Below are 22,945 nucleotides of genomic sequence, written 5' to 3' on the forward strand. Positions count from 1 at the left end.
AGGAGCTGACCCCTTGTAGGTTTCCTCTCCCTGGAGGTCAGAGGCAGTTATCTCGAATTATTTTCCGTTGATGTCTGGTCTTGCCCCTTCTCACCCAGACTCCTCTTTGTGGACGTGGTAGAGCTCCAGAGAAAATGCAGGTCAGATGAAGTGAGGGCCTTGGGTGCTGTTATGGGCAAGTAATTTTCCCTCTACTCTTCTAAGTTCTCTGCTGGGAACTCTGTAGCAAAAGACACATTAACAAGAGAAAAACAAACATGTTTATTCACATGTTTACCTCATGTATACATGGGGAATAACCAGGGGAAAAGCGAGTAACTCAAAGAGGTGGCTTAGAATTCAGACTTAGATACCATCTTCAGCTTAAGACAAAAGAGGGGTGTTGGGGACTTCCCTGGTGGTCCAGTGGTTAAGACTCCACGCTGCCAAGGCAGGGGTCGTGGGTTCGGTCCCTGATCGGAGAACTAAGATCCCACTTGCCACGTGCCATGGCCAAAAGATAAAGAAAAAAAAAAAGGGGGGGAGAAAGGAAAAGCATTGTGATAAACAAGAGTAAGGTTATGAAGATTTCTGTCAACACCTTCTCCACTGATAAGACTGTCAGGATTTAGAGCCACCCTTCTTTTCCTGGCACAGAGTGGGAGACACCACTACAAATGGAGATGTCCCCTATCAATGTCAATTTCTCTTACCAAAGGGTAATTGCGGCTCTGCTTCTAGAGTTTCTCCTCTGTGTGCTGTTTCTCAAAATAATCCTTGCGCCTAAGAGGCATATTTTGGGGCGGCGTATTCTACCACGCTTCAGTGACAGTTTTGGAAAAACCACACCCGGTAACCTCACTTGATATTTTCCACACGGCTACACTTGCCACGAGGAGTCTTTGGAAAGCTACAAGCACACCTGGAAATTCTTTGCGTCCAATTTTCATAGGTGACACTGCTCATTCAAAGGTAAACTTCACATGCCGCTGCTTTTTCTTATTTCTGATTTTTTTCCCCATTGCCTCATTTACTGCAGGCATTCACTGTTTCCTATTATCAGATGTGGGGCAGGAGCCACAGACTTAAGGCTCCTTGGCCTCTGCTTGTCCAAGGTCATTTTTTTTTTCTTTTTTCCTTCGGTACGCGGGCCTCTCTCTGTTGTGGCCTCTCCCGCTGCGGAGCACAGGCTCCGGACGCGCAGGCTCAGCGGCCATGGCTCACGGGGCCCAGCCGCTCCGCGGCATGTGGGATCTTCCCGGACCGGGGCACGAACCTGTGTCCCCTGCATCGGCAGGCGGACTCTCAACCACTGCGCCACCAGGGAAGCCCCTCCAAGGTCATTTTGATCTGGTTAAACGAAAGGAGCCGTGCAGAGAGATTTACCCCGACAACACTTTCGTCCTAATACCGTATTGCATTTCAAAACGGTTGTCCATTCTCTTGGCCATTCCTAACCAAGGCTCATTCCTGTTCTTGGACCCACCCTGGCAACGAAATGTGCTCCAGAACAGCCCCCTCAGATGGTGCCCAGCCTGCTGCTGCCTGCTCTTGCATGCCTTTCTTTTTTTAAAATTAATTAATTAATCTCTTTTTGCTGCGCGGCGCATGGGATCTTAGTTTCCCGACCAGGGATTGAACCCGTGCCCCCTGCATTGGAAGCGTGGAGCCTTAACCACCGGACCACCAGGGATCCTTCTTGCATGCCTTTTTAACACGCCTCCTGCAAAGGCTGAGGAGTTCTCTCCGGGGGCTGGCTCACAGTCTGACTCCTACTGGCTGTCTCCCCACGACCAGCACAATGTGTGCAGCCAGCTGTTGACAGGGCTTTGCAGCTAGAACGGCCAGCTGCAGGGGTAGAGAATGATAGAAATGATAGACTCACAGGGCATCTATCCCCAGGCATTCAATTAAGCTATGAGCACTGGGCAGGAAGTCAGGAGACCTGGGTCCAGGACTCAGCCCAGCCGCCCGAGCAGCTCTTTTCTCACCCATATAATAACAATAGCTAATGTTTACTACGTGCCAGGGACTGTTAAAAGTTATGCATTAACTACTTTGATCCTCCCAACAGTCTCTAAAGTGGATACAATTGTTCTACATGCTTATAAAATGAGGAAACTCAAAGAAGCCAAAGTAACTTGTTCAGAGTCAATAACTAGTAAGTGATAGTTGACTCCAGAACTTGCACTCTTTTTTGTTTTTTCGGAACTTGTACTCTTAACTTACCATGCACACTGCCTCGGTTGAGATAGGAAAACACATATTTGCTACCTAGTGCTCCGTAACAAATTACCGTGAAATGTATTGGCACAAAAGCAATAAACATTTATTATGACACAGTTTCTGGGAGTCAGGAATCAGGGAGTGGATTATCTGGGAGGTCCGGTTTGAAGTGTCTCATGAGGCTGCAGCCAACATGTCTGCTGGGAGACTTCCCTGGCGGTCCAGTGGTTAAGAATCCGCCTTCCGACGCAGGGAACCCACGTTTGATCCCTGGTTGGGGTACTAAGCCCACGCGCCACAGCTAGAGAAGCCCACGCGCCTCAACAAAAGATCCCGAGTGCTAAGGGCCAAAGCAGCGAAATAAATAAATAACTGGACGGGGGCTGGGGGATTTTGCTTCCAAGATGGCGCCCTCACATGGAGCTGGTTGTTGGCTGGAGGCCTCAGTTCCTCATCACAAGAACTCTCCACAGACTGTTTGAGTGGCCTCAGGCTGTGGGCTTTTCCCAGTGCAAGTGTTCCGAGAGAGGGCAAGGCAGAAACTGAACATAGTGACTGGATCATGGAAGGCACGCACTGCTATTTGCACGAGATCTTATTGGTTATGTTACCCAAAAACCGGGTTCGCCTCTTGGTGGATGTTCAAGCCGAAAGACACGGCCAAGCCAAAGATCAGGAGAAGAAAGGACTTATTACCTGCAGCAAGTAAAGAGAACACCAAGGATCTTTCCCAAAGCAGTGTCTCTCTGAACAGCAAATTTATGGAAGGTTTAAGCTAAGGGTACATGGATTTTCATGAAGGGCTTGGGCAGCGGACAGAGTCCAAGCTTTAGTGGATAGAAGTCACGAAAGGTCATCGTCACCCCTTAGGTGCCATTGATTTGGTGGTTGAGCACCTCAGGCTAATCTTTACCATTGAAACAGAACTGGCAGTCTTTACAACTGATATATTATCTTTACTATTGTTAATTCTCTTGCCTGATAACAGTTCTTTGTCTCTGCATTCTTTTGTTCCCTTAAGACCATTAATTACTGTGACCTGTTCAAGGGTAAGCACTGTGGCCAGGCTTAGATCACGAAATGGCTTTGACCAAAAATGGCTTCTTGGACTTCCCTGGTGGTGCAGTGGTTAGGAATCTGCCTACCAATGCAGGACTCATGGGTTCGAGCCCTGGTCTGGGAATATCCCACACGCTGTGGAGCAGCTAAGCCCGTGTGCCACAACTACTGAGCCCGTGTGCCACAACTACTGAAGCCCGCGTGCCTAGAGCCCGTGCTCCACAACAAGAGAAGCCACCGCGATGAGAAGCCTGCACACAGCAACGAAGAGTAGCCCCTGCTCACTGCAACTAGAGAAAGCCTGTGCACAGCAACAAAGACCCAACGCAGCCAAAAATAAAAATAAATTAATTAAAAGCAATTTTTTTTAAATGGCTTCTCTTCTGTCAAGAAAGCCATGCCTGGTTCTCTTTTTCCAGGGACCCCCTACCCTATCTGCTTAGTGACACAGGTCAGCCCTATTCAGTGTGGAAAAGAACTACACAGAGAAGTGAATGCCAGGAGGTGGGACCGCTGGGGCCATCATGGAGGCTGACCATCACAGATAGTAACATGCAGTTGGGAGGAGCAAATCAAAGAATAGATGTAAACATGCTGTATGAGTTTGCCAGGGAAGCCGTACCACAAAGTGGGCGGCTTCAAACAACAGAAATGTATCATCTCACAGTTCTGGAGGCTAGAAGTCCAAAATCAAGGTGTCAGCAAGGCCATGCTCCCTTTGAAGGCTCTAGGGAGAGGATCCTTCCTTGCCTTTTTTTTTTTTTTTTTTTTTTTGCGGTACGCGGGCCTCTCACTGTTGTGGCCTCTCCCGTTGCGGAGCGCAGGCTCAGCGGCCATGGCTCACGGGCCCAGCCACTCCGCGGCATGTGGGATCTTCCCGGACCAGGGCACGAACCCGTGTCCCCTGCATCAGCAGGCGGACTCGCAACCACTGTGCCACCAGGGAAGCCCCCTTCCTTGCCTTTTTTAAAATTTATTTTTCTTTCTTTCCTTGCCTCTTATAGCTCTGGTGACTCCAGGCATGCCTTGGCTGGTGGCAGCCTCATTCCAATCTCTGCTCTGGCTTCACAGCACCTGTGTCTCTGTGTCTTCTTTTCTGTCTCTTATAAGGACACTTGTCACTGGATGTAGGGCCCATCCCAATCCAGGATGATCTCATTTCAAGATCTTTGTCTTTTTTCTTGGCTGTGCCGTGGGGCTTGCGGGATCTCAGTTCCCCAACCAGCGACTGAACCCAGGCCACGGCAGTGAAAGCGTTGAATCCTAACCAGTAGACCACCAGGGAACTCCCTCAAGATCTTTATCTTAATTATATCTGCAAAGACCCTTATTCCAAATAGGGTCACATTCTGAGGTTCCAGAGGAATGTATCTTTTCTTGTTTGTTTGGTGTTTTTTTTGGCTGGGGAGAAGGGGAGGTAGAGACACCATTCAACCCACTAACTGCCCCCCCACCAACCCAGTCTCTTCCAGTTATCTATTGCTGTGCAGCAAATAACCCCCAAACGTAGTGACTTCAAGCAACAGCCGCCATCTTATCTTTCATGGTTTCTTTGGGTTAGGAATTCGGGAAAGGCTTGGCTGGGCGGTTCTCCCCATGTGGGCTGATTTGGGCTTCCTCACAGCATGGCTGCCAGCGGAGGTCACGCTCCTCATGCAGAGCAAGGCGGAGAGCTTGCATTTGCTGACCTAGCTTCCAGAATCGCCAAGGGCCACTTCCACGTGCTCTGTCCTTGGAGACAGTCGCAAAAGCCTGCCCTCCCCCTGGGTTCACAGCAGCTCTCTGCAGAAGTGCATCTCCCTTTACAGGGGCAGAGACAGGCTCAGCAAGGTAAGTAACTGCCAAGTTATTACAACTAAGGGCAGAACCCAGGAAAGTAAGTTTAGGGCCCATAATTATAACACATATGTTGCACCTGTGGTCACTTTCTCTCCCCCAGTTTTCTGTTCCTCTGACCTGGGAAAAGGGCCTGACCGAGCCCCAGACTGCTATCTGGATGGTTTGGGGACAATCATGGTACTGCGCAAAGGAGGGCTGTGGACAGGTAGCCAGGTGACTTGGCTCTCAGCCCTGGCGCCGCTGCTTCTATTTGTGTGGTCTTGTGTACGTTCCTGTTCAGGAACAAAAGGAATGATGTCTGCCTTGCGCTTTCATGGTTGTCACGGGGAAGATGATGTTCAGTAAGTTAGCATGCTTGCTAAGCTATTTAATGCTCTTCAAACAAAAAGTGTTGTATGTCTCTTTGAGCTCCTCAGAGCGCCACAGACCTCCCAGTTGCTTTACAAATATTTGTTGATTTTTTTTTTTTTTTTTTCGGTACTCGGGCCTCTCTCTGTTGTGGCCTCTCCCGCTGCGGAGCACAGGCTCTGGACGCGCAGGCTCAGCGGCCATGGCTCACGGGCCCAGCCGCTCCGCGGCACGTGGGATCTTCCCAGACCGGGGCACGAACCCACATCCCATGCATCGGCAGGCGGATTCTCAACCACTGCGCCACCAGGGAAGCCCTATTCGTTGATTTTAATGTAAAGGTTTCCTCTATCAATCCTAGGAGGAGCAACACCAGCCAACAACTCAGCCTCGTAACCAGGGCCGGTTACCAGGGAGACCACTGGGCCAAGTCATCAATGAGGGATCATGGACTTGGAGTATGGGGTGGGGGTGGGGGGTTCAGTTGCCCCAAAGTAGCCAGTGAATAAGACTGGGGTAACTCTTTCAGAGTATTCCTACCTCTGAGAGCTGCGTAAACAAACTACCCCCCAGGCTTCCCTGGTGGCGCAGTGGTTGAGAGTCTGCCTGCCGATGCAGGGGACGCCGGTTCGTGCCCTGGTCTGGGAAGATCCCACATGCCGCGGAGCAGCTGGGCCCGTGAGCCATGGCCGCTGAGCCTGCGCGTTCGGAGCCTGTGCTCCGCGACGGGAGAAGCCACAACGATGAGAGGCCCACGTACTGCAACAAACAAACAAACAAAAAAAACTACCCCAAATGTAGAGGCTTAAAACAATATTTTTATCTCTCATGGTTGTGTGGGTTGATGGGGTTCAGTTGGCCCATTCTTCCTCGGCCATGGGAGTGGGGCCTCTGTGCAGCTGTATCAGAGAGCACCTGGGGCTGTGGTCATCTGAAGGCCCAACTGGGCTGGATGTCCGAGGTGGAAGCTCAGGGTTCCCCCACGTGGCCTCTCTGTCCAGTGGTATGTCCCTGGCTTCCTTTTTTTTTTTAATTAATTAATTAATTAATTAATTTTTGACTGTGTTGGGTCTTCATTGCTGCGAGCGGGCTTTCTCTAGTTGAGGCGAGCAGGGGCTACACTTCGATGCAGTGTACGGGCTTCTCATTGCGATGGCTTCTCTTGTTGTGGCATGCGGGCTCTAGGTGTGCGGGCTTCAGTAGTTGTGGCACACGGGCTTAGTTGCTCCGTGGCATGTGGGATCTTCCTGGACCAGGAATCGAACCCATGTCCCCTGCATTGGCAGGCAGATTCTTAATGTCCCTGGCTTCTTTTCCTTTTTCAATTTTTGAATTTTATTTAATTTATTTTTTATATAGCAGGTTCTTATTAGTTATCCATTTTATACATATTAGTGTGTATATGTCAATCCCAATCTCCCAATTCATCCCACCCCCACCCCCCCGTCACTTTCCCCCTTGGTGTCCATACGTTTGTTCTCTACATCTGTGTCTCTATTTCTGCCTTGCAAACCGGTTCATCTGAACCATTTTTCTAGGTTCCACACATATGCATTAATATACGATATTTGTTTTTCTCTTTCTGACTTACTTCACTCTGTATGACAGTCTCTAGATCCATCCACATCTCTACAAATGACCCAGTTTTGTTCCTTTTTATGGCTGAGTAATATTGCATTGTATATATGTACCACATCTTCTTTATCCATTCATCTGTTGATGGGCATTTGTGTTGCTTCCATGACGTGGCTGTTGTAAATAGTGCTGCAATGAACATTGGGGTGCATATGTCTTTTTGAATTATGGCTTCCTCTGGGTATATGTCCAGTAGTGGGATTGTTGGGTCATTCTGTTTTTAGTTTTTTAATGAACCTCCATACTGTTCTCCATAGTGGCTGTATCAGTTTACATTCTCACCAACAGTGCAAGAGGGTTCCTTTTTCTCCACACCCTCTCCAGCATTTGTTGTTTGTAGATTTTCTGATGATGGCCATTCTAAATGGTGTGAGGTGATACCTCTTTGTAGTTTTGATTTGCATTTCTTTAATAGTTAGTGATGTTGAGCAGCTTTTCATGTGCTTCTTGGCCATCTGTATGTCCTCTTTGAAGAAATGTCTATTTAGGCCTTCTGCCTAAAAGCTTTGCAAAATCTTTTAAGTTTCATTAGGTCCCATTTGTTTATTTTTGTTTTTATTTCCATTACTCTAGGAGGTGGATCAAAAAAGATCTTTCTGCGGTTTATGTCAAAGAGTGTTCTTCCCATGTTTTCCTCTAAGAGTTTTATAGTGTCCAGTCTTACATTTATGTCTCTAATCCATTTTGAGTTTATTTTTGTGTATGGTGTTAGGGAGTGTTCTAATTTCATTGTTTTACATGTAGCTGTCCAGTTTTCCCAGCACCACTTATTGAAGAGACTGTCTTTTCTCCATTGTGTATCCTTGCCTCCTTTGTCATAGATTAGTTGACCATAGGTGCGTGGGTTTATCTCTGGGCTTTCTATCCTGTTCCATTGATCTGTATTTCTGTTTTTGTGTCAGTACCATATTTTCTTGATTTGTAGCTTTGTAGTATAGTCTGAAGTCAGGGAGTCTGATTCCTCCAGCTCCGTTTTTTCCCCTCAATACTGCTTTGGCTCTTCAGGGCCTTTTGTGTCTCCATACAAATTTTAAGATTTTTTTGTTCTAGTTCTGCAAAAAATGCCATTGGTAATTTGATAGGGATTGCATTGAATCTGTAGATTGCTTTGGGTAGTAGAGTCATTTTCACAATATTGATTCTTCCAATCCAAGAACATGGTATATCTCTCCATCTGTTTTATCATCTTTAATTTCATTCAACAGTGTCTTATAGTTTATGACATGCAGGTCTTTTGTCTCCCTAGGTAGGTTTATTCCTAGGTATTTTATTCTTTTTGTTGCAATGGTAAGTGAGAGTGTTTCCTTAATTTCTCTTTCAGATTTTTCATCATTAGTGTATAGGAATGCAAGAGATTTCTGTGCATTAATTTTGTATCCTGCAACTTTACCAAATTCATTGATTAGCTCTAGTAGTTTTCTGGTGGCATCTTTAGGATTCTCTACGTATAGTATCATGTCATCTGCAAACAGTGACGGTTTTACTTCTCCTTTTCCAGTTTGTATTCCTTTTATTTCTTTTTCTTCTCTGATTGCTGTGGCTAGGACTTCCAAAACTATGTTGAATAATAGTGATGAGAGTGGACATCCTTGTCTTGTTCCTGATCTTAGAAGAAATGCTTTCAGTTTTTCACCATTGAGAATAATGTTTCCTGTGGGTTTGTTGTATATGGCCTGTATTATGTTGAGGTAGGTTCCCTCTATGCCTACTTTCTGGACAGTTTTTATCATAAATGGGTGTTGAATTTCGTCAAAAGCTTTTTCTGCATCTATTGAGGTGATCATATAGTTTTTATTCTTCGGTTTGTTAATATGGTGTATCACATTGATTGATTTGTGTATATTGAAGAATCCTTTCATCCCTGGGATAAATCCCACTTGATCATGGTGTATGATCTTTTTAATGTGTTGTTGATTCTGTTTCCTAGTATTTTGTTGAGGATTTTTGCATCTGTATTCATCAGTGACATTGGTCTGTAATTTTCTTTTTTTGTAGTATCTTTGTCTGGTTTTGGTATCAGGGTGATGGTGGCCTCATAGAATGAGTTTGGGAGTGTTCCTCCCGCTGCAATTTTTGGGAAGAGTTTGAGAAGGATGGGTGTTAGCTCTTCCCTAAATGTTTTATAGAATTCACCTGTGAAGCCATCTGGTCCTGGAGTTTTGTTTGTTGGAAGATTTTTAATCACAGTTTCAATTTCATTACTTGTGATTGGTCTGTTCATATTTTCTATTTCTTCCTGGTTCAGTCTTGGAGGTTATACCTTTCTAAGAATTTGTCCATTTCTTCCAGGTTGTTCATTTTATTGACATAGAGTTGCTTGTAGTAGTCTCTTAGGATGCTTTGCATTTCTGTGGTGTCTGTTGTAACTTCCCCTTTTTCATTTCTATTTTTATTGATCTCAGTCCTCGCCCTCTTTTTCTTTCTTCTTTCCTTCTTTCCTTCCTTCCTTCCTTCCTACCTTCCTTCCTTCCTTCCTTCCTTTCTTTCTTTCATTTATTTATTTTTGGCTGTGTTGGGTCTTCATTGCTGCGTGAGGGCTTTCTCTAGTTGCGGCGAGTGGGAGCTACTCTTCGTTGCGGTGTGCAGGCTCTCATTGCAGTGGCTTCTCTTGTTGTGGAGCACCAGCTCTAGGCACACGGGCTTCAGTAGTTGCGGCACGTGGGCTCAGTAGTTGTGGCACATGGACTTAGTTGCTCTGTGGCATGTGGGATCTTCCCTGTCGAGGGCTCGAACCTGTGTCCCCTGAATTGGCAGGTGGATTCTTAACTACTGCACCACCAGGGAAGTCCTCCCTCTTTTTCTTGATGAGTCTGGCTAATGGTTTATCAATTTTGTTTATCTTCTCAAAGAACCAGCTTTTAGTTTTATTGATCTTTCCTATTGTTTTCTTTGTTTCTGTTTCATTGATTTCTGCTCTGATCTTTATGATTTCTTTCTTTCTGCTAACTTTGGGTTTTGTTTATTCTTCTTTCTCTAGTTCCTTTAGGTGTAAGGTTAGATTGTTTATGTGAGATTTTTCTTGTTTCTTGAGGTAGGCTTGTATAGCTATAAACTTCCCTCTTAGAACTGCTTTTGCTGCATCCCATAGGTTTTGGATCGTCGTGTTTTCATTATCATTTGTCTCTAGGTATTTTTTTATTTCCTCTTTGATTTCTTCAGTGACCTCTTGGTTATTTAGTAAAGTATTGTTTAGCCTCCATGTGTTTGTGTTTTTTATGTTTTTTTCCCTGTAATTGATTTCTAATCTCATAGCGTTGTAGTCAGAAAAGATGCTTGATATGATTTCAATTTTCTTAAATTTACTGAGGTTTGATTTGTGACCCAAGATGTGTTGTATCCTGGAGAATGTTCCATGCACACTTGAGAAGAAAGTGTAATCTGCTGTTTTTGGATGGAATGTCCTATAAATATCAATTAAATCTATCTGGTCTCTTGTGTCATTTAAAGCTTGTGTTTCCTCATTTATTTTCTGTTTGGATGATCTGTCCATTGGTGTAAGTGAGGTGGTAAAGTTCCCCGCTAGTTTTTTAAAATTTTTTATTTATTTATTTTGGGCTGCATTGGGTCTTTTTCTTTAATCTTATTTTATTTTATTTTATTTTAAGTTCCCCACTTTTATTGTGTTACTGTCGATTTCCTCTTTTATAGCTGTTAGCAGTTGCCTTATGTATTGAGGTGCTCCTATGTTGGGTGCATATATATTTATAATTGTTATATCTTCTTCTTGGATTGGTCCCTGATCATTATGTACTGTCCTTCCTTGTCTCTTGTAACATTCTTTATTTTCAAGTCTATTTTATCTGATATGAGTATTGCTACTCCAGGTTTCTTTTGATTTCCATTTGCATGGACTATCTTTTTCCATCCCCTCACTTTCAGTATGAATGTGTCCCTAGGTCTGAAGTGGGTCTCTTGTAGACAGCATATAGATGGGTCTTATTTTTGTATCCATTCAGCAAGCCTGCATCTTTTGGTTGGAGCATTTAATCACGTTTAAGCTAATTATCGATATGTATGCTCCTATTACCATTTTCTTAATAGTTATGAGTTTGTTTTTGTAGGTCCTTTTCTTCTCTTGTGTTTCCCACTTAGAGAAATTCCTTTAGCATTTGTTGTAGAGCTTTTTTGGTGGTGCTGAATCCTCTTAGCTTTTGCCTGTCTGTAAAGGTTTTGATTTCTCTGTGGTATCTGAATGAGATCCTTTCCAGGTAGAGTAATCTTGGTTTTCGGTTCTTCCCTGTCATCACTTTAAGTATATCATGCCACTCCCTTCTGGCTTGTAGAGTTTCTGCTGAGAAATCAGCTGTTAACTTCATGGGAGTTCCTGTGTTTATTATTTGTCATTTTTCCCTTGCTGCTTTCAATAATTTTTCTTTGTCTTTAATTTTTGCCAGTTTGATTACTATGTGTCTCGGCGTGTTTCTCCTTGGGTTTCTCCTGCCTGGGACTCTCTGCACTTCCTGGACTTGGGTGGCTATTTCCTTTCCCATGTTAGGGAAATTTTCAACTATAATCTCTTCACATATTTTCTCGGGTCCTTTCTCTCTCTCTCCTCCTTCTGGGACTCCTATAATGCGAATGTTGTTGCGTTTAATGTTGTCCCAGAGGTCTCTTAGGCTGTCTTCATTTCTTTTCATTCTTTTTTCTTTATTCTGTTCTGCAGGAATGAATTCCACCATTCTGTCTTCCAGGTCACTTATCCATTCTTCTGCCTCAGTTATTCTGCTATTGATTCCTTCTAGTGTAGTTTTCATTTCAGTTATTGTATTGTTCATTTCTGTTTGCTTATTCTTTAATTCTTCTAGGTCTTTGTTAAAGATTTCTTGCATCTTCTCGATCTTTGCCTCCATTCTTTTTCCGAGGTCCTGGATCATCTTCACTATCATTATTCTGAATTCTTTTTCTGGAAGGTTGCCTATCTCCACTTCATTTAGTTGTTTTTCCGGGGTTTTATCTTGTTCCTTCATCCAGTACAAAGTCCTCTGCCTTTTCATTTTGTCTATCTTTCAGTGAATATGGTTTTCCCTCCACAGGTTGCAGAATTGTGGTTCTTCTTGCTTCTGCTGTCTGCCCTTTGGTGGATGAGGCTATCTAAGAGGGCTGTGCAAGCTTCCCGATGGTGGGTAGAGCTGGGTGTTGCTCTGGTGGGCAAAGCTCAGTAAAACTTTAATCCACTTGTCTGCTGATGGTGGGGCTGGGTTCCCTCTCTGTTGGTTGTTTGGCCTGAGGTGACCCAGCAATGGAGCCTACCCGGCTCTTTGGTGGGGCTAAGGGCAGACTCTGGGAGGGCTCATGCCAAGGAGTACTTCCCAGAACTTCTGCTACCAGTGTCCTTGTCCTCATGGTGAGACACAGCCACCCCCCGCCTCTACAGGAGACCCTCCAACACTAGCAGGTAGGTCTGGTTGAGTCCTCTATGGGGTCACTGCTGCTTCCCCTGGGTCCTGATGTGCACACTACTTTGTGTGTGCCCTCCAAGAGTGGAGTCTCTGTTTCCCCCAGTCCTTTTGAAGTCCTGCAATCAAATCCCACTAGCCTTCAAAGTCTGATTCTCTAGGAATTCCTCCTCCCGTTGCCAGACCCCCAGATTGGGAAGCCTTACGTGGGGCTCAGAACCTTCACTCCAGTGGGTGGACTTCCGTGGTATAAGTGTTCTCCAGTTTGTGAGTCACCCATCCAGCCGTTATGGGATTTGATTTTATTGTGATTGTGCCCCTCCTACCGTCTCATTGTGGCTTCTCCTTTGTCTTTGGATGTGGGGTATCTTTTTTGGTGAGTTCCAGTGTCTTCCTTTCGATGATTGTTCAGCAGTTAGTTGTGATTCCGGTGCTCTTGCAAGAGGGAGTGAGCGCACGTCCTTCTACTCCGCCGTCTTGAAACGATCTCCTGTCCCTGGCTTCTTAAGTGGCAGCTCACAACTCCAAGAGCAGGTAGAAATGGCCAGTCCTCTCAAGAGCTGGGTGTGGATATGGCTCAGCATCCCTTCTGCCATATTCTCTTGGTCAAAGCAGTCACAAAGCAGTGTGGCTACAAGGGAGTGGAGAAATGGACTCTACCTCCCAATGGGGCAGTGGTATGAACATAGGAGGGCAGGAATTGACGGCCACCATCTTTTTTTTAGTTAATTAATTAATTTATTTTTGGTTACATTGGGTCTTTTTTGCTGCACGCAGGATTTCTCTAGTTGCATCTAGCAGGGGCTACTCTTTGTTGTGGTGCACAGGCTTCTCAATGCGGTAGCTTCTCTTGCTGTGGAGCATGGGCTCTAGGCTCGTGGGCTTCAATTGTTGTGGCACGTGGGCTCAGTAGCTGTGGCTTGAGGGCTCTAGAGCGCAGGCTCAGTAGTTGTGGCTCATGGGCTCAGTTGCTCTGTGGCATGTGGGATCTTCCCAGACCAGGGCTTGAACCTGTGTCCCCTGAGTTGGCAGGCGGATTCTTAACCACCAGGGAAGTCCCTGGTCACCATCTTTGAGACAAGCTACCACTCAGATTAAGGGACAGTCCCACTACTCAGGCTCCTGAGCTGTCCAGCTTAGAAGGGCTGTTGCTGTGACAAGAGCCTTTGGTGGAGTGTGGGGACAGGAAGAAACCTCTCAATCGAAAAGCTACTGGGAAACCTTAGTCCCCTCCCTTGTCACCTAGGTGCTGCTGGCTTGCCCTGGACAACGGGAATCCTGGAAGAGCACAGGCCCTGGGGCACCAAGATCAGAGTCACAACATAGAGGCCAATGCATGGCCACCATCTAGCCTGGTTTTACTCCCACGTCCTGACCACAGCTCTGACCTAGAAGTTGAATGGCTTCGTGGGAGTGGTTTCAGATTGTCTGCTGGACAGCTGTGCAGGCACAGGCCCTGATGTGGGGGTGGTGAGGGCAGCTTGAAGTGGAAGAGGGAAGCCGACCAAACAATGCATTCATTGAATGCGCCATCTTTCTTTAATAAAGAACTTGTCACCAGCCCCGTTTATTTGCAGTTCTCAGGCAGAGAGGAGATGGATCCTCGCTCAGCCAGCCTCACCTCCCATTTATTTCCTGACTTCACCCCTATTCCTGGCTCCTAGCCGTGGTTTACCTTAAACTTGCATTATACTCCCTGGCTTTCCAAACCCACCCTGGCCCACCGGTGGATTTCCCCCTTCCTGCGTCCTTTCCCTGTCCCTTCTCTTATCCTACTAACATCATTGTGGACCTCAGAGTGTGCCGGGCACCTGGACACCAGGAACTACCCTCAAAAGTTCACACATGGTGTGTTAATTTCCTGCACTGCTGTAACAAATTCTCACAAACTGGGAGCCTTCAAAGAACGGAAATTTAATCTCTCACAGTTCTGGAGGCCAGAAGTCTGAAATCCAGGTGTCGTCAGAGCCACACTCTTTCTGAAGCCTCTAGAGAAGGATCCTTCCAGCCTCTCCCAGCTTCTGGAGGCTGCCGGCAATCCTTGGCTTGTAGGCACATCACTCCAGTCTCTGCCTCCATCTCCACATCACCATGGTCCCTAAGTCGCCTGCCATGTTTCCTTTTCCGGTTCTTACAAGGACATTCTCATTGGATTTAGGGCCCATCTTAATCCAGTCTGATCCCATGCCAATCCTGACTTTGATTTTGTCTGTAAAAACCCTATTTCCAAATAAGGTCATGACCTGGGTTTCCAGGTGAGTGGATGTGAATTTTTGAGAGACACCATCCAACCCAGTACACGGGTGCACTGGGATATACACCCAACAACCCCCAAAGAATCTGTCTTTTCCTGGGAAAGACTGGCAGGTGTACAAGAGACGGGCTCAGAGGCAACTCCCTCTTCCTCCCCAGAAAGTGAAAACACAGTTATTCCAGTGGAGCTGCTTCCCTGCCCACTGCCTGCACACGTTCTGCAGCTCCCTTGCCCACTCCCATCCTTTTCTTCTAGTACATGTCTTCGTGTATATCATGCTTCCCTTTAAAAAAAAAAAACCTTTATTTGTTTTTCTTGAACTATAGTTGATTTACAGTGTTGTGTTAGTTTCAGGTATACAGCAAAGTGATTCAGTTATACATACATATATAGCTATTTTTTTTTCAGATTCTTTTTTCACACTTCCCTTTTGACTATAACTAACTCTGTATGCCCTGGGGCAAATTATTACTTCTCTGAGACTCGGTTTCCTTACCTGTAACATACAGATAATAAGAGCTACCTCATAGGGTTGCTATAAGCATTAAATAAGATTTAACTTAGCAGTTCCTAGTACAAGTCTGACACGTGGAAGATGCCCACTGAGTAAGTTAACAGCCATAGCTGCAGCTACGGCCCTGCCCCCAAAATGTTAGGTGTTAAATGCTTTGCATGTGTTATCTGATCTAAACCTCAGGGCTCCAGGAACCAAGGACTGTTTTTATCTCCATTTTATAAATCAAGGAAAGTATAAAGCTTAGAGAGATTAAGTAACTTGCCCAAGGTCATTTGGTTAGTAAGTGACAGCAGCTCTGAGACTTGAACCCATTTTTTGCCACAGCAGCCTGATCTGAAGCCCCATGGTCCCTCCTCAGGCTTCCAGCTTTTTCTCTATACTCACATACCCCCTGCAGAAGGGTCACTCCTTGTTCATCCCTGTAAGTAAGGGGCCTACCTTGGTGATTTCTGTGACAAGCCACAAACACTTGTTCACTGGGGAGGTATCTGATCAGGTTTAATTAAATTGGGCAAAGGTGAAATGATTTCTGGGGTCGCGGTGGAGGGCTCAGCTCAGCAAACATCTGCTTCCTCTCTCCCCGTACAAACTCTCCTCTCTGCAGTGATGGACATCTGGGCTCTCGGGGAATACTGCAGGTCCAGAGTTTAGGGAGGATGTCAGTCTTAAAGGCTGCTCAGACCTGCCCGAGCAGGGGTCTGGTGAATTACAGCAGGGGTCAGCAAACTATACTCCACAGGCCAAATCCTGCCCTTGGCCCGTTTTTATAAATAAAGTTTTATTGGAACACGGCCACAGCCATTTGCTGATGCATTGTCTGTCTGTGTTCATGCCGCAATGGCAGAGTTGAGTAGTTGTGACAGAGACCACGTGGCCACAAAGTCAAAAATCTTTGCTCTCTGGCCCTTTACAAAAACTGTTGGCGGGCTTCCCTGGTGGCACAGTGGTTAGGAATCCGCCTGCCAATGCAGGACACGGGTTTGAGCCCTGGTCGGGGAAGATCCCACATGCCACGGAACAGCTAAGCCCAAGTGCCACAACTATTGAGCCTGCACTCTAGAGCCCGCAAGCCACAACTACTGAGTCTGTGTGCCACAACTACTGAGCCCATGTGCCACAACTGCTGAACCCTGTGTGCCTAGGGCCTGTGCTCCGCAACAAGAGAAGCCACTGCAGTGAGAAGCCTGTGCACCACAACGAAGAGTGGCCCCCCGCTCTCCGCAACCAGAGAAAAGCCCACGTGCAACAACGAAGAACAATGCAGCCAAAAAGATAAAATAAAATAAATAAATTTATAAAAAACCATAAAAAACAAACTGTTGGCTCCTGAATTAGGGAAGCCCTCAAGCTGCCCGCTGCATGATGATTTCTGTTTGAGCTGATAGAGGAGATTTGTATTTCGAGTAAGTGACAGTCTGTTGGAGGGGATGTTTGGGTGTTTCTCCCAACCTGATGGGCTGGACTTGTTCAGAATGAGAGCAGGTTGAGGTCTTAAGTGGTGCTGACTCAGGACCTGGGTTGTTTTTTACTCCTGCCCTGAGCCATTGGTCACTGGGCAGCCGCAGTCCCCAGCAGAGAACCACTGGTTCCCTCTGTCCACCAGGTCCTGGGCAGCCCAGGAGGAATGGATAGAACTTGTTCCCGGCACGTGAAGAATTTCCGGCCCCCATGCCCCCAAATGACCGCGGAGCCTGAGGGGCAGGAGGTAAATTCCGGAGGGGTGAGAGCCACTGTTACTTGAGCTCAGTGTGACCTGGTGTACTCAGCTCGCTGGAGGGACCTGGGCTCCCTGCCAACCCTGCCTCTCTCCCACTTCTTCGGAGTCATCCTGGGGACCTGCCCTCCTTTCACAGGCAGAGTGACGGTGGGTAGGGACTGCCCCTGTTAGGAACAGCAGTAGTCTCCTATCAGGTCCCTTTCTTGCTCCTGTGGTCTCCGGGGTTCTCCATGGACCGTGCCCCCAGCCACTTTCCCAGACCTGGGAGGGGCTGTGAGCAAGGTAGTACTTTGTCCTGGGCGGACTCCAGCCACATGGGGAAATTCACACCCACACCCACGTGCGAGGAGCTTCAAACAGCAAATAAACAAGTACAAATGCACACGGCTCCATTCTTCCTCACTGCCTGGTGAAGGTGTGCCAGCCCCTGCCTGTGCCCTTGGGCACTGGATACAGTTGGCCAAGTCTGGCCCCAGCGTCTGCTGAGCCATCAGTATGCCGAGAACCAGCAGCTGCAAGCTGGCTTCTTGGGACGATGGCCTTGGCGCCCAGCTCCCTTACTCCGGTGGGCTGGTGCCCCGGTGATTGATTTTTTTAAAATGTTTTCTGTGCTGACTCCATTCTGTCCTGTAGCATCCTTCTCTCTGGAACCACGGCTCCTGCCTGCAAGCTGGGGTGGCCAGACAGCCAGGGAGAAGCACATGTCCCAGACCTGGGAGCTCAGAGGGAGGGAGGAACCCTCACAGCCACATGGAGCCGCACCTCTATCCCCCGCCTCCCCTGGAACCCAGGTTCCACCCCAGCTGACCTCACGGGCATCCGCGGCCGGGCCGACCGACCCACACACAGGCACAGAAGAGTAGCTGGCAGCTTAACAAGGCTGGAAACTTTTTGAAGCCCACACAATACATTATTACAGTAACATATTTAGTCACTGTAAACATTTCTGAACTCTTTTTTTAATCACAAAGGAATTCATAATTGTTTAAAAAAATTTGAAAGAAGATCAGAGTCGCTTGAAGATGAGGCGTGTCCCTGATCCCTCTTCCCCCTTCCATTCCCTGCAGAAGCCCGTGTGGGCCGTAGCTTTCCAGATGTTTTCTGTGCTTGATCATTTGAACCTCACCACAATTCCACGAGACGGGCAGGTCCGATAGCAAAGTGAACAGTTTACAGGGGAGCAGCATGGGCCCCAGGTCTAGCAGCGAAAGCAGAGGATCTGGGAGTGGAGGGGCTGAAGGACAGCGAGGCCTCCAGTCCCAGGAAGGAGGCCATGGGGAGAGCGTGGTCCCGACTCCGGACTCCAGAGGGACCAGTGGAGCAGGTGGGACCTACTCCCACTTCAACTCTGCTCTTAGCTTCCGTGTTGAGCGGCAGCCTTGTCTATTCTAGAAACCAGAGAATTGGAGGGCAGTATATTCAGACCTGACAATCACAGAAGACCACACAGATTCCCACTCCACCTTAGTTATTTGACCTTGATGAAAAACATGTTTCCAATGGATAAGTAATATCGTGCAGGTGAAGTCAGAAGTGCTGTGATCATTCTGCTGCCAAAGAGTGAATAGACTTGGCCTTGCAGCCTAGAGGGGAGCATTCAGTGAATCTTTTTGTAACCACTTACCAACTCAGTGAGAAAAGAAAGCAAATTTGCATTCTTTGTGTCCCTCAGGTAAAATACAATCTGTTCTCCCGGGAAGCAGGCGAATGTCTGGTTTTGAGTTTTTCTATAAATTTAGCATTTCTCCCACCCTTAGAACCTCCTCAAAGTCTGGTGTCAAAGTCCTACCTAGAACAAAGAGAGTTGGGGTATCACAAGTCTATACCTGGTGGTATAATAAGAACTATATTTGGTCTTTTTCTTCTGTTCTAGACACAGAGCTCCTGAAACACTTTGAATTTCCTAAGTGATAGGAGTATCTTTTGTGATTCATAACAAGTCCTTTAGAACACAACTGAGTTGGTGCTGATGAGGTGACCTAGGGTGGGATCCCTACATAGCCTGTGGGTGGGGCTGGTCACCAGGAAGACCAAGCGGATAGACGGTTGCAGCTTTCAGCCCCATCTACCGCTGGGGAGCAGAGCTGGAGACGAGCTGCAGAAAAACTCTTGAACGACAGACTTGATGAGCTTCTGGAGTGGTGCTTTCGCGTGCCAGGAGGATGGTGCACCCCAGATCCACAGGGACAGAAGCTCCGGAGCTTGGCACCCTTCGGGACTTCACCCTATGTACTTCTTCACCTAGTGGTTCATTTGTATCCTTCCTAATGTCTTTTGTAATAAACCAGTATTCTACTGAGTAAACTTTTCCTGAGTTCTGTGAAGTGCTTTAGCCAATTAATCGAACCCAAAAAGGGAGTCATGGGAACCTCGGATTCATAGCTGGATGGTCAGAAGTACATGTGATAACATGGACTTGCAATTGGTGTCTAAAGGGGGGGGTGGGGATGGCGGGGTGGGACTGAACCCTTACGCTGTGGGATCTGATGGTATCTTCCGGTGAATGTCAGAACTGAGCTAAAGTTGTAGGACACTCTGTTGGTGTCCTCTGGGGACTGGAGAATTGCTTGGTGTGTTGGAAACACTCCAGATCTATAAAAACAAGGAAAGATTGTATAGAGACAAGATGTTTGTAAAATTTACATGGACCGGCAAAGGAATCGGAATAGCCAAAACAATTTTGAAAAAGAAGAATAAAGTGGTAGGACTTAAAATCTTTCTACCCAACTTTATTTTTTTTTAAATAGATTATTCAGTTTTTTAAAAATTTATTTATTTATTTGGCTGCGTTGGGTCTTCGTTGCAGCGCGTGGGCTTTCTGTAGTTGCGGCGAGCGGGGGCTGCTCTTCATTGTGGTGTGAGGGCTTCTCATTGTGGTGGCTTCTTGTTGCAGAGCACGGGCTCTAAGTGCGCGGGCTTCAGTAATTGTGGCACACGGACTCAGTAGTTGTGGCTCGCGGGCTCTAGAGCGCAGGCTCAGTGGTTGTGGTGCACGGGCTTAGTTGCTCCGCGGCATGTGGGATCTTCCCCGCCCACGGCTCGAACCCGTGTCCCCTGCAATGGCAGGCGGATTCTTAACCACTGCGCCACCAGGGAAGTCCCTACCCAAATTTAAGACATTATAAAACCACAGTTATAAAGAAAATGTGGTGTAAGCAAACAGGCAGACATCATCAGTCAATGAGACAGAACAGAGAACCCAGAAACAGACAAAAACCCAAGGGGGCAAAAGTAATATCTTGGAAGAGGATGGTCTTTTCAACACTTGGTGCTGGAATAATTGGACATTCGTATGCAAAAAAAGGGGGGACCTAAAATTCACACCTTGCGCACAAATTAACTCAAAATGGATCATAGATCTAAACGTAAAACTATAAAATTTTAGAAGAAAACAGGAGAAAATCTTCATGACCTGGAGTTATAGGCAAAAGAGTTCTCACACGTGGCGCCAACTGCACAATACAGAGAAAGAAAAACGTCACAAATTAGACTTCATCAAAATTAGAATATGGGGCTTCCCTGGTGGCGCAGTGGTTGAGAGTCCGCCTGCCGATGCAGGGGACGCGGGTTCGTGTCCCGGTCCGGGAAGATCCCACATGCTGCGGAGCGGCTGGGCCCGTGAGCCATGTCAGCTGAGCCTGCGCGTCCGGAGCCTGTGCACCACAACGGGAGAGGCCACAACAGTGAGAGGCCCGCGTACCGCAAAAAAAAAAAAAAAAAAAAAAAAAAAAAATTAGAATATAACACACCATGTGAATATAAGACAGAATGACCTCCACCACCTCATGCTGTCCTGGAACTAGTAGCTGCCTCTCAAGTACTGGAGTTATTCCTTTCCATTACGGAGGTGGGGAGCACATACTTTCAACTGTATTTTCTTTTTCAATAGGTCATATACTCACACAGTTCAAAAGTTTAAAGTTAAAAAAGGTATATAATGAAAATGTTTGCTTCTAGAAAACCGATGGAACCAGTTTCTTGGGTATCCATCCAGAGAGATTCTTCGGTACATACAACAGACAAGCATATATACTGTTTTTCTTACCCTTTTTTACCCAGATTGTAGCGTGCCATTTCATTCATTCATCGAGAATTGAAGCCAGGTAGCCTCAGAACCTGCTCTCCTTCCGCTTTGCTCTTCTTGTGTTTTCCCACGTTACAGTGCGTCTGGGTGTGTTTCCAAATCCATATCCGCGGTTCCAATTCTTTGTTCTGGCTGCTGTCTTCCATCACCTGGGCACACCGTGAGTGCGGACCTACGGAGGGTACCTCCGATCTCCTGTCACTCTTACAAACAATGCCACTTGTCATTTCACCAATGCACAGGCACAGCTAGACGCCACATTTCTGGAAGTGGAATTGCTGGGTCAAAGAATCTGTGCATTACATAAAGTTTGCCAAATTACCCTCCATGGAGGCTGTATGGTTTTCCAGTCCCGCTAGCAAAGCATGAGAAATCCTTTCCCCGCCCTTGCCAACTCAGTGCGTGATCAAACCTTTGATATTTGCCAATCTGCTTTGTGGAACGTTGCACCTGGGTATAGTTTTTTGTTTGTTTTGCGATACGCAGGCTTCTTACTGTTGTGGCCTCTCTCACTGCGGAGCGCAGGCTCCGGACGCACAGGCCCAGCGGCCGTGGCTAACGGGCCCAGCCGCTCCGCAGCACGTGGGATCTTCCCAGCCCGGGGCACGAACCCGCGTCCCTTGCATCGGCAGGCGGACTCCCAACCACTGCGCCACCGGGGAAGCCCTGGGTATAGTTTTCATTTGACTGCTCGTAATCTAAGTGAGATTGAGCGTCTTTTCAGCATCCAGCTCTGCCGCTAGCCTCAGTGCCTCTCCCTACATAGCCTAAGGCCATGGCCTTGCCTGCTACCCCTTCTGCAAGATCCAGGACTAGCTTTGTTTTCGCCTGCCAGCTTCTTGCTGAGTCACTCACAGGAAGGAAAGGGCAGCCGGCTTAGGTTATTCTGCCCCGGGAGCCATCTGAGCTGCCAGTCCTGGGAAGACCTTGGTCTCTGGCATTCCCTGTGGGCACCCAGCACCCGTGCACTGGATCATTGCACCTGTCAAACCCCGGCCCCCTGGTACCTTTGGGAGAGATGGGGCTTGCAGGTTAGGATCAGGTCAGACATGTTTGCAAACTAGGCATGGAAAGGACCCAGCTAGATTCGGAGAGGGGACACTTGGAAGAAACTAATGAGAGCAGAGTCCAAAGTTAGAAGTGACAGAATGAGGGGAACCAAGCTGGGTGTAGAGAAGGCAGGATTTAAATTGTTGGAAAGGACTTTGGGCAGAAAGGGTGGCGAGCCACGATGAAGGAATCAGGGGAAGTTGGGAAAAGATTCTCACCTGAAATCTCTAAACGGGGACTTCCCTGGTAGTCCAGGGGTTAAGATTGCATATGCTTCCATGGCAGGGGGTGCGGGTTCGATCCCTGGTCAGGGAACTAAGACCCCGCATGCCGCACAGTGCAGCAAAAAAAAAAAAAAAAATCTCTAAATGTATCTCGCATGAGGTGCGCCCAGCCCTGGTTCCTCAGCTCATCACCACTTCAGGGTTAGTGCCAAGAGCTGCCTGGGATGGGAAGCAGGGGCGCCCCTTTGGCCGAACATGGAGGATTCAGGGTTCTTGTGTGACCACCTAGAGGTATGGGAGGCCAAGGGACCCTCGCTGACCGTCTCTGAGTGGGTTCTGGGCATCTGTGGGGCAGCCCAGGTCGGGCTGTTGTCATTTAACCTCTGTGCTAGGCTCTGCATCCGGTTGCATAAAAGCCAGGAGGAGCCAGTGGCTAGACTCCTGGGCCCTGGGGAGTCTGCCACTGTTATTTCCAGACTCACATCAAAAGCAAATTTGCCCTGGATATTACCGAGGCAGAGTCATCCTGAAGCCCTTTGAAGCATGGGTTGCTGTGTAAGCTTATGACCTCCAGGACATCTAGATCCCATACGGGAGCTGGGCTGTGGCATCCATGA

The 22,945-nt window shown here is 47.2% G+C and overlaps 1 long non-coding RNA gene across 1 annotated transcript; it reads left to right on the top strand.

The window, feature by feature from the left end:
• The first annotated feature begins 4,769 nt into the window (after nucleotides 1–4,769).
• On the top strand, nucleotides 4,770–19,274 carry LOC137212409 (uncharacterized). The gene is made up of 2 exons (XR_010937504.1): nucleotides 4,770–5,094; nucleotides 18,844–19,274. It is a non-coding gene; the product is annotated as an uncharacterized lncRNA (long non-coding RNA).
• Nucleotides 19,275–22,945: the final 3,671 nt, after the last annotated feature.

The sequence above is a fragment of the Pseudorca crassidens genome, chromosome 19 (genome assembly GCF_039906515.1).
Source record: "Pseudorca crassidens isolate mPseCra1 chromosome 19, mPseCra1.hap1, whole genome shotgun sequence".
Classification (NCBI taxonomy): domain Eukaryota; kingdom Metazoa; phylum Chordata; class Mammalia; order Artiodactyla; family Delphinidae; genus Pseudorca; species Pseudorca crassidens.